Source organism: Motacilla alba, chromosome 24, assembly GCF_015832195.1.
Source record: "Motacilla alba alba isolate MOTALB_02 chromosome 24, Motacilla_alba_V1.0_pri, whole genome shotgun sequence".
In the NCBI taxonomy this organism is placed as follows: Eukaryota; Metazoa; Chordata; class Aves; order Passeriformes; family Motacillidae; genus Motacilla; species Motacilla alba.
Window position 1 is genome coordinate 4983790 of NC_052039.1, and position 12524 is coordinate 4996313.

General features: G+C 42.2%; 1 protein-coding gene across 5 annotated transcripts in view; it reads right to left on the reverse strand.

Annotated features, from left to right (window-relative positions):
* ARHGEF12 (Rho guanine nucleotide exchange factor 12) overlaps positions 1 to 12524 on the reverse strand; it is an 81371-nt gene that overhangs the window by 50373 nt on the left and 18474 nt on the right. The window contains exon 1 of one of the 5 annotated variants that reach the window (XM_038161399.1): positions 6209 to 6383. The exons of 3 other annotated variants lie outside the window; for them this stretch is intronic. The gene's annotated coding sequence lies outside the window, so the exon portion shown is untranslated. Of the gene's footprint in view, positions 1 to 6208; positions 6384 to 12524 lie in introns of those variants that run through there. One more of the 5 variants, XM_038161401.1, reaches the window with a different exon arrangement.

Here is a 12524-nt window from a genome sequence, read left to right on the forward strand (position 1 = left end):
AGCCAACACCCCAGCAGCCTCAGCGCTGCATTTGCCTGAATAAACCATCAGCAAATGCCTCCCACTCAATATTCCACCATTTTTCAGGCCACTAATGTCTCTAGCCATAAACCAGAATAAGCCATTCCATTTTCCTTTCAGGAGAGAAAATGCAGAGTAGCCAGTCGAGCCCATCAGCATATTTCTGATGGATCAGGAGCTGGATCAATGCAAGGGACTGGTGCCATGGCAACCAACATGCTGAGCAAAACACTTAAACTAGGTTAAGATGAATTTGATAAAAAAGCAAAGTCTGGAAGGCTGGCGAGTTCCATCTGTAAGATGGGGAGGGTCAGGGCTCCAAGAGGGAGGTATTTCTGCAGGGAAGGAGAATTCCAGTGGTGCCCTGCCTTCACAGCTTCCTCTCTGAGCTTTAAAAATATTAAATATCTATGTACAGAATCCTCTCTCATTCTTGTGGTTGAGGGCTTCATCAAGAGGGGTGAAGAGAAGGTGGCAGCATGAGAAGGGAGCAAGAAAAGAGGGAAAAGAAACCAGCTTAAAATTATGAAAGAAAAACAGAATGAGAAGATAAATCTTTTCCATAAAACAAACAGCAAGAATCTGGAGATTTGCCTCCACACATGGAATTTCCTGATGATCCAGGAATGTGTCATCATACTATGGCCTGTAAAAATGACAAGCAGGCCACTCTGGGTTTACTACAGCCAGCTGTAGCTCTTTCCTCAGCGTCCTTCCCTGTAAAGCTGAGATGGGAAGGGTTTCAGTCTCTCGGAAAAGGAGGAAGAAAAGCACCTCCAGAGAAGTTCCATCCACAGTTCAGTCATTCACTCCCAGCCCAAGCGAGTGCCTCAGCTATTTTCCATGACACAAGCACTTGGATTTTTCCAAGAGCTGATGTCAGGGCTTTTCATGGAGAAAGAGCTGCATTTACTGGGCAGGCAAGGAAGGAGGGCTTCCCCAGCATTCATCTCAATGTGGCCTTTGTGCTGCTCCGCTGCTCCGGCCAGGACCCTGCAAGAACTCCGAGTCCCCAAGAAACTCTCCAAAGGGGAGGGACAGGGACATTTCCAGCAGCCAGAGCTGTTCTTCCACTCCTGACTGCCTTCCAAGGCTCAGAAGGAGCAGCAGCTTTACCTCTGCAGGCCCTGAAGTTGTCACACAAGGCCATTTATTGTTGAATATCCCATTTATTGTTGAATATACAAGGGGCTGGAAGCAGCCAAAGGAATGAAAACTGGGGAGGGGGCACTGGAGGGAACATAAATAAACCAGGCTGCTCGTGTTTCCTTAATGCTGCCTTTAGGTTCAGCCTAAAAGCAAGGTTTGAGTAACAGGGGTAAGGTTTGGCCACTGAGTGTAGCTCAGAGCAAGCACAAAACCCGCTCAGAAATTGGTGGGGAATGGAGGCTGCCAAATCCCAGGTGATTTCCTACTGGTTTCCCAACGTGACTGCTTACAAATTGCTGAATCTCTGTTTTCACCTCTGGGAGAGAAAAAGTTGACAGCTTCGAAACGGAAAAAATTAAACACCACAAATGCTGGAAGAGGCCAAGTGTTTTTCTAAAAAGGCTTCCAGAAAATTTATCATGACAAAAAATCGACACAAAACATTCAGGATTTGTTCCCTTCCAAGCTTTTACTGCATGACTCATTTAATACAAGTGACCAGGTACAGGAGAAAGGTCAAGCTCGTGATTTCAGAAGGTATGACCCAGTTTTCTCACTCATTTATTTATTTTGAAGGAGGCCACAGAGAAATATTCCCAGGCCTAGAGAGCTCAAGCTTCCCTGTAGCAAGAAAAAGCTGAAATGTGTGGTTTGGCCATATTAGAAAAGCCCCAAAATATCCAATTTAATCTAATAATTATATTTTCACACCATATCATAAACACATTTTCACACCATCTTTGCATCCTGAGCTTTTGCTGTTTGGAAGAAGGGAAGGAAGAGGGGTAGAACACGTTTGTTGTGATTCATTCCTCCAGCTTTCACTTCTGAAAAAATCCTTTTAAAGCCCTTTGCCCAGAGCCTGAAAGAATCAAATCGAGCACTGGGGTTTCTTGCACAGACAGGGCGTGGAGTCCAAATTAACCTGCCCTCCCCAAACTGCAGCTAATTACAGGGAAATGAAATGTTTGCTTTGCTTGCCAATAATTGCAACGCAGAGCTGGCTCGGTGGCAGCAGCACCGCTCCTCCTCCACGGCGTCTGCAGCAGCTTCCCAGTGAACTGCCCCAAAAAATCCAAGGAATAAAGCAATTTTATTTCCCTAAGCAGAGCAGAGAGACCCAAAGCTGTGGAGGGCCACGGGATTTGCTTTCACCTGACACACACACACACACACACACCCAGGGCTGGGATCACTCGTGCTGCCGCAGCGTGGGGAGCAGCTTTTGCATTTCATTAGGCACCAAGCCTAGTTCCTTATTAATGCCATACCCAGCTTGTGGTTGTTGTGAACCAGCAACCAGCCTGGTGTGGAAACAGTCCTTAAAAACAGCAAAAGACAGCAATTAGAAAGGGAGGAGAGGGGGAAAAAAAAACCCATCCCCAACACAGAGCGCACGTAATACAACTGGAAATGTAGCTTTCAAAATAGCATAACGCTGCCTCCAATGAGGCTGCTTGAAGTTTTGCAAATATATGTACAAGGTTCAGAGGCACAGAGGAGTATTTGGCCCAGAGTTCACATTTCTGGGGAGTGAGTGCAGTTGCCTGGCACAGGAACACCACACCTCCACAGCCTGGAAGTACTGAGAGTGCACTGAAGAACCTGCAGTGAGATATTTATTATTCCTCCCGTGTGTCTTTCAAAAGATGTTTTAAAGAAGTGACAAGGCCAAGCTGTGCTCCTCAGCATTGTCAGCTTTGCCTGGTTTAATGGGGCCACCAAGGTGAGCAGAGGAAAGGCTGGGAGAATTGGGATTGTCCAGCCCGGAGAAGAATTGGGATTCTTCAAAATTGGGGAAGGCTTGGATAATTGGGATTGTCCAGCCTGGAGAAGAAATGGGATTCTTCAAAATTAGAATAGGCTGGGAAAATTGGGATTGTTCAGCCTGGAGAAGAAATGGGATTCTTCAAAATTGGGAAAGGTTGGGAGAATTGGGATTGTCCAGCCTGGAGAAGAATTGGGATTCTTCAAAATTGGGGAAGGCTTGGATGATTTGGATTGTCCAGCCTGGAGAAGAAATGGGATTCTTCAAAACTGGAATAGGCTGGGAGAATTGGGATTGTTCAGCCTGGAGAAGAAATGGGATTCTTCAAAACTGGGAAAGGTTGGGAGAATTGGGATTGTCCAGCCTGGAGAAGAATTGGGATTCTTCAAAATTGGGGAAGGCTTGGATGATTTGGATTGTCCAGCCTGGAGAAGAAATGGGATTCTTCAAAACTGGAATAGGCTGGGAGAATTGGGATTGTTCAGCCTGGAGAAGAAATGGGATTCTTCAAAACTGGGAAAGGTTGGGAGAATTGGGATTGTTCAGCCTGGAGAAGAAATGGGATTCTTCAAAATTGGGAAAGGTTGGGAGAATTGGGATTGTTCAGCCTGGAGAAGAAATGGGATTCTTCAAAATTGGGAAAGGTTGGGAGAATAGGGATTGTCCAGCCTGGCTTTGGGGTGACCTCACTGTGGCCTTCCAGGAGCTGAAGGAAAGATGGAGAGACTCTTTACAAGGGCTGGGGTGACAGGGTGAGGGGGAATTGCTTCCAACTGACAGAGAGCAGGGTTAGATTGGATATTGGGAAGGAACTGTTCCCTGGCAGGGTGGGCAGGCCCTGGCACAGGGTGCCCAGAGAAGCTGTGGTGGATCCCTGGCAGTGCCCAAAGCCAGCCTGGAGCACCCTGGGACAGTGGAAGGTGTCCCTGCCCGTGGGACTGGGTGACCTTTAAGGTCCCTTTCCAACCCAACCCACCCTGGGATTCTGTGATTTCCCCTGACAACATCAGCAGCACCTTCCCCCATGGATTTGCACATTCCAAAGGCATTATCAGTTTGTCTGCCCGACTGCACAACCCAAAAGTTTCCTTAAGTTCCTCCTTTGACAAACGAGGTCAGCAGGCACCTTGTCTGAACTGAGATTTCCCTTCGGCCCTCGTGAGGGTGTTTTAAAGGTTCACGTGCCTTTACTGCTCTGGAAATGTAAACCAAGACTTGCCTGCTCATCAGGAGCAGCAGTTTATGAGTTCAAAGCTAAGCAGACACTCAACCCAAAAGCATTTCCAGCCCTGCCTTCCCTTCTCCCACTCAGTGATGAACCTTTGGCCAAATTACGCCCATTCTGCCTGGGATGTGCAGGCAACATCCACCCCTCTGACCTCTGCAGAGCTTCTAAATATTTCCCAGCTGCCATAAACTAATTTACAGTTAATATGGCTAAAAACCACCCAAAGGGAAAGTGCTCCCAGTGGCTTAATTTACACCGAGGGAAAAATTGGATCCACAGCTTTACAAAGGAAAGCTGCAGCACGGAGAGAATCAAGAAATCATTACCACAGTGTTGCTTAACCTGTACAGTGTATTTTTAGCTCTGAGTCCTTCACAGCTAATTCTGCTCAAGTTTTACTCCTGTAGATACAAACACCAAGGGCAACCGAACTATTTGAGCCTAAATTCCAAGTATGCAAGTAAATGAGCATTTCACCTTGCTGGCTTCCACACCTCCCAGCAGGGTTTCTGTCCCAGCATTCACTCAGGTTTTAGAAGCATCCATGGAAAGTTTCTCCACCGTACATTGCAGTTTTCCAAAAAAAGAAAATGTGATGTCAGCTGGGCTGTAAAGAGATTAGCAGTGCTGTATAGTGGAGTTGAAGCTACCTCAGTTGTTTAAATGGCCCAAAGAAAAAGGAAGAGACTTCTGGGATATGCAAACCTATTATTTCTGCCATAAACGCAGCTCTGGCCCATAAAACACGAGAGGAAAGATGCACATAGCACACATTGCATGAGGAGGGAAAAAATGTACACAGGCATTTGTGGCATGCTTTGCTCCTTCCCATTTCATCTCCCCTCCATCTAAACTGCAGCATAAATCCAGAAATACCGACCAGGAAGGGCTGGAGCAGAACACAGGATTAGGATTTCACAGCAACACCAAGCCCTGTTTCTTCCACTGTAAAATGGAAGATAAAAATCCAGGAGTGAAGCTCCTTGTAAAATGGCTCAAGATCCTGAGAACAGCCTGTGAGTCAAACCCAGAGCTATTAATAGGCCTCTGGATGTGTTCGTATTAGTATTTGCCTCTTGGGACTCGTAAAATAAATAAAAATACAAGCAAAAGAGAAAAAAAAAAAACAAACAAATATTTAGTCAGGAAAGCTCCCAGCTGCTAAAAGGTGACTGCAGCAAAATTCCCCCAGATGTGTGGAAGGGGTATGGAGGTAACCAAGGCAGCAGAAACAGCAATGCCAGATTGGAGCTGTTCCCCCACTGGGCTCAGTGACACCTTCAGCTCTGGGTGCCTCCCCCTCATCACGCAGGATGATGACAACTGCCAGCCCTCACTGGCTGCATTTATATTTATATTTTTAAAAAACAACAAATTCTCTCAGCCTCTCTACACCACAGTTTCATCTATTAGTACAAAACACTGCATTTTCTCTCCGTGCTGATGGCTGTCACTGTATCAACACTGCCTCACATCTGTCCACACCATCACCGTGACTGATTCAATTTGTATACGTTTTACAACACTTCACAATAAAATAATAAAAGCAAATAAACCAGTGAAAGATGCATCCAGAAAAATAAACCCCACCCAAAACAATCATAGATGGTTGCTTGAGAACCAGCAGCTAATTTAACATCACCATGCATAAAATATCAACTTATCAAAAATCCCATTCCCTGTGGCTGGTGAGGAGGCTCTGGTATGGAATTACTGGGAAATGGAAAGAAGGGAGTGCTGCCAGCATCTACATCCAAAGCATCTTTCCAGGCTGTCAAAACCTTTGTTCTTCAGCTCAGCCACCAAGACACCGATTTCCACGGCAAACACGTTAAACTGGCCATTTTCACAGCAAAACACAAAGGAGTAACTCAGGTTCACGCAGCAGCTATTAAAAGATGAAAGAAGGGGGAAAAAAAGGAAGACAAACCTCTCCTCCCACCCTTTTTTCCAGCGGATATTAAAGGAAAAATCCTTTCTCTCTGCTCGGCATCCAAGGCAGGTATTCCTGGCTCAGGGAGAGAACAAAGGCTCGGTGTTACCTGTTCCACTCGGAGGCGGCCGAGCAGGGACATCCCCAGGGCCCATGGCAGGGACAGCTCCGATCCCAAATCCTGCCCTCCCTCGAGGCCTCCCGCTGCTCTCAGGCTCCTGCTCGGGAATCCTTGGCAGGCGGATGGATGGAGCACTGACCACCGGGGGAGGGAAGAAACTCCACCTCTCCCGTCCCACCTCCTCCCAGGCAGCACCAGCCAGGCTGCTCATGGCCCAGCAGCAGAGACAGAGCTGGGACAGCAAAATTCAGCTTGTCCAGCTGTCCTGGGCAGCTGAAAAATATTTATCTGTGTGTCTGTATTTATCTGCATGTGGTGGGTGGATAGCTATGGTTTGTGTGCATATATATGTATGCAAATATATATATATATATATATATATATATATATATATATATATATATATATATATATATATTGCATATACACACATTAAATATATATAAATATATATTATATGTTTAATATTTATTCTATATACTTATTCTATACAAATTAATATTTTTATAAATATTTCATAAAGATATATTATTAGATATATCACATATTTTTATTTAATGTTTATATTTTATATTTAACCTACCCCTCTCCTGTCCCACCTCCTCCCAGGCAGCACCAGCCAGGCTGCTCATGGCCCAGCAGCGGAGACAGAGCTGGGACAGCAAAATTCAGCTTGTCCAGCTGTCCTGGGGAGCTGAAAAATATTTATCTGTGTGTCTGTATTTATCTGTGTGTCTGTATTTATCTGTGTGTCTGTATTTATCTGTACGTGGTGGGTGGATAGCTATGGTTTCTGTGCGTGTATATATATATAATATACATATATATAATATATACACTCATTAAATATATAAAATATATATTATTTATTTATTATATATACTTATTCTATACAAATTAGTATTTTGTATGTATTTCATGTACATAAAGATATATTTTTAGATATTTCACATATTTTTATGTAATGTTTCTATTTTATATTTAACCTAACCCTAACCCTCTTCTTTCCCACCTCCTCCCAGGCAGCATCAGCAGGACTGCCCATGGCCAGGGACACAGCAGCAGAGACAGAGCTGGGACAGCAAAATTCAGCTTGTCCAGCTGTCCTGGGGAGCTGAAAAATATTTATCTGTGTGTCTGTATTTATCTGTACGTGGTGGGTGGATAGGTATGGTTTGTGTGTATCTATATATATAATATACATATATATAATATATATACACTCATTAAATATATATAAATATAAATTATTTATTTATTATATATACTTATTCTATACAAATCAGTGTTTTATATGTATTTTATATACATAAAGATATATTTTTAGATATTTCACATATTTTTATTTAATGTTTCTATTTTATATTTAACCTAACCCTAACCCTCTTCTTTCCCACCTCCTCCCAAGCAGCATCAGCCAGGCTGCTCGTGGCCAGGGGAATGAATGCATATATTAAATATGTATTATATATTTTACATATTTATTCTATATATGGTTATTTTAGATACATAGAAATATTTCTTTTTATATTTTATATATTTTACTTAATGTTTATATCTTATATTTACATTAATTATATAAATACATGTTATATAAAATATATCAACGTTTATTATATACAGAATATATTATATATGTGTATATATACAATTTTATAGACAAATATAAAATTATGACCATAAAAGAATAAATATAAATAACAAATATAATATTATAGATATGAATACAAACATAATATTATAAATATGAATAATATACAATAGCTTATATATATATTTATATATAATTGTATATAAAGATATATAGATATGCGTATTCTATAAAAACATATATTATATTTATAATATTTTTTTAATATATATCATATATTTTCATAGATGATGGATATTTATATATATGTGTATATATATGTATATATATGTGTATATATATGTATATATAATGTGTGCATACATATGTGTATATATGTATATATATGTGTATATATGGGTGTATATATGGGTGTATATATGTATATATATAAATATATAAAAATATATATATTTTAATATATAAATATATATATATAAATATATATATATAAATATATATGTGTATGTATGTATGTATATATATATAAATATATAGTTTTTAATATCTATAGAAATACAGCTATTCCCACCAGGAAATCCCACCACGGGCCCAGGGAGCTGCCTCACGAGGCGCAGCGGCCAAGGCTCGGCAGAGGCACTGAGCTGTCCCCTGCATCCCCTCCTGCCCTGGTCACGCTGTGCCACCTGGGCACCGCTGCCATTCCGGCCCTGGCACCTGGCAAAGCGGAGCCCAGCAGCTGGCCACACAGCCTGGGGTGCTGCCAGCCGTGGGGAGGAGGAACGAGGAGAGGGAAGCACTGCCCTGTCACTGTCACATTTTCTGGAAATGTCCCTTCGCCAGGATTTCTCTCCTGGGAAGCTGCGAAGCCTCAGAGAAAAAGGAAAACAATTTTATCTCATTGCTTCTCCTGTGTTTTGCTGCTTTGAAATGCTGTTTAACCGTTGTTTACCAACAGGTGGCTGTTTCATGGGTTTCATGTGAATTGTTTTTACTTATGAGCCAATCACAACCAAGCCGTGTCGAGGCTCTGCAAAGATCCACAAGTTTCTCTTGACTATCTTTCCGCCTTCTGTCTGTCTCCTTTCAGTATTCTTTAGTGTAGTATTCTTCAATATTTTATAGATCACTGTTGTTTTGATTTGTTAAGATTTGTTGTGCCTTATGACATTTGTATTTTTGTAATGACTTTTCTTGCACACTTTCTGTAAACAACTCATTGTTTTGCAGTCTTTTATGGAGGAGGAGACATTTGATGGACTGCTGGTTTGCCCAGTGTCACTGGAGAGGTGGCACTGCCACCCTCCAATCCACTGTCACCTTTGGAAATCTGTAAATATTAAAGTCAGACAAACTTCCCTTTTCACCTTGAGAACAGCATCATTTCCTGTCCTATAGTGACAGATCATAAAATAATGAATAACCTCCTAAGAGCAGGGAGTGGGATCCATCACCCCTCGCTCCGCCCGGGCACCCCACAAAGCCCAGGCTGCAGAGGCCAACCCAGAGTCAGAGCAGGGGGCTCGGAGGATTTGGATGGTGCAGCCCCGGGGAAGGACCGCAGGGTGAAGGGGCTGTTTTCTTTTTCTGCCCCAATAAGCTAATGAAGTTTGGGAGCGGTGCTGGCGGGACAGAAATTTCTTCACGCTACACTGTCTGTTTGTGTTTGATTAATGTAAATCTTCCCAGGGCTGCGAGCACGCCGCGGGCTCTGGCTCTCCATTAACCAGCCCAAGTGCCACGTACAGACTGAGCAGGGCAAAACCAACATCTCTATTTTAGTCCTTGCCATAAACCCCAGAGAACTCCACCAAACTCATTTCTGCTGGTTTGATTTGAATTACCCTCCTCCTCCTCCTCACTAAATTCTGCTTTTTTTCCCCCTTCCCCAATCACCAGGCCTATTAAAAAATGAAACTGCAGCAAACCGCTTTAATACATTAAGAATTATTTTCTTTTTTTTGCATTTCCTCAGTTCTCATGACCAAATTTTTTTAGCCCGTCCAAGGGATGCTGGTACCAAACATCATCTCCAAGCCACAACTGCAGCAAGCCTGCAATTACCCAGAAGACAGGAAGCCAAGGAAATCAACTCCTACCCTTCCATCTCCCTGCTCCACGCAATCATTTCCCAGCCAGAACTTGTATTTTCCATGCTTCTCCCTCTCCCAGTGGCAGGCATTCTCATTTTTGAAATAGCAGAGGGCTCCGTCTCATTGGTTCCTATTTTGAAACGTTTGCCCGGCTCCTCAATTTTCTAGGAATTTCACAGATCAGAAAACGTCAGCTGGCCAGAAGAAAACGATAACCAGAGGGAAGGAGAAAGCCAGGCCAGGATCAGCTCGGATCAGCATTCCTGTCACAGTCCTTGGGAAGCGCAAGGGAAAAAATGATCAATATTGGGCTTTTTAACCTCTGTGGAAGCACAGGGTTAATGAAAGCAGGGAAAAGGGGCTGAAAATCCCAGTTTATTATTCATGCCCGAGTGGGAATCACATGCACCAAGCAGCCTCTGCCGAGGGTGTCAAAACAGAGGTATTTTTAAACTGGGGTTACATTGGAAAATCCAGCATTTCCACATTTTTCTCCCTAAGGCTCCTCATCATCAAGCGAAACACCGATGGGACAATCTGACAGCCCAATAAACCTTAATTTACTAAGGGATATTTTGGTTAAAACATTGATATTTCCTTTTTTCCTTCACCGTGCAGAGCAAATTCACATTTCCCAGCTGCCTGCCTCAGTTACCCTTACCACCAATTTTTACAATCATAAAAATACATAAAACATTACAGAGTATTATGTATTATTTTATATATTTTATCTATTTATTTATGTCTTTTACACATGTATTTGTGTCTTTTATATAGATATATATAAAATATCCATAGATATATATAAAAATCCTTGCAAAAACCCCCTCATATTCATCCATTTTAAATTTTCATGCAAAATATTTAACTCGAAGTCATTCAAGTCAGTGAGGAGGAACCAGGAATACAAAAGGAATATGCTCCAAGGCTTTTAACTCAGAGGGGACATTTTCAATCCCCTGAAACATAACAATTCTGTGGCTGGCACGAGCACTTGGGAAAATAAATGCATTTGTACCATAAAACAAGCTTGAAAGGGTCAGAAATGGAAGAATCTTTGAAGAATCCAAATGAAATTTCAGTCCATCAGGAAAAACATTTATTATTTCTTAAAAAAAAGGACTTTAGGGCACAGTCATGTTAGGCTTAACTGTTGCCTGCAATGTTTTATTTTGCCAGTGAAAATAATGAACTTTAAAAAAATTACGGGATTAATTTTTATTTCTATTTTATCAACAAATTTTTGGGAGAAAGCAACACAATAGATCCCTTTCAAGTGCAAACCGAGGCAGCTGCCAGGAAACAGTGGAAAAACAAGAAAGATTCAGGAATGGAAGCTTCTATCTTGCTTCCTACTCTGATTTCCCAGATTTCCTTCCCCCAGCACGCTCAGTCACAGGACACAATAAGAAAACAACTTGGAGGAGGGGGAAAAAAGAAAATGACCATAAAAAGCAAGAAAGTCTGATGCAATCAGGTTTTTTTAGGAGAAATTAAGGGATAGCCAAGAAATGGCGAGGACTGGAAATGGAATATCACTGTTTTAAATCCACGGGGATTTCTACAGGCCTGGACAACAGCAGGAAAGGAAGATAAGGAAAAAGGATGGAAAAAAATACATAATTATAAAATAAATCTCTCCTGAGAACATGGGAAAGATGGAGTAGGAATAAGTAGTGGTTTAGAGAGTTGTCTTTGCCTATTTAAAGAATAATAAAATTAATGAAAATTAAGTGCTTTTAAAACACCACACAAGTTCCAAGCCTCAATATCCCAGAATTCTCCAACCTCTGGGCTCCATCCTTTTTTGCAAGGAACAGCAACTCTGGTCCCCAATATTTTCTATTTATTAAGGAATTCTCTCCTCTTTGCAAAGCTCCTCTCCTGGTTCAGTCCCAGCTCTGGGCTATGGTAACAACTCTCTTTACAGAGCTATCTTTGCCTATTTAGAATAAAGAATAATAAAATTAACAAAAATTTTGTGCTTTTAAAGCATCACACAAGTTCCAAGCCTCAATATCCCAGAACTCTCCAACCTCTGGGCTCCATCCTTTTTTGCAAGGAACAGCAATTCTGGTCCCCAATATTTTGTATTTATTAAGGAATTCTCTCCTCTTTGCAAAGCTCCTCTCCCGCTTCAATCCCAGCTCTGGGCTATGGTAACAACTCTCTTTACAGAGCTATCTTTGCCTATTTAAAGAATAATAAAATTTAAAAAATTAAGTCTTCTAAAACATCACACAAGTTCCAAGCCTCAATATCCCAGAATTTTCCAATCCCTGTGCTCCATCCCTCTTTACAAGGAGCAGCAATTCTGGTCCCCAATATTGATTAAGGAATTCTCTCCTCTTTGCAAAGCTCCTCTCCTGCTTCAATCCCAGCTCTGCGCTGCTCAGGCTGGGCTTTGGTAAATATTTACACAGAATTTCCAGACCTTTACCCCAGCAAGGAGCAGGCCTGGGAAAAGCAGAACTTCCCAGAGCTCCAGAGGGTGGGAGGCGAGCGCTCCCCGAGGAACAGAGTTCCCACCCCTGTGGAAAGGATCCAGGAGGATTCAGCATCCCATCCTGCAGGGCTGGGGGAGCCCTGCCAGGAAATCCTCAGCCTCCAGCTCAGCAAA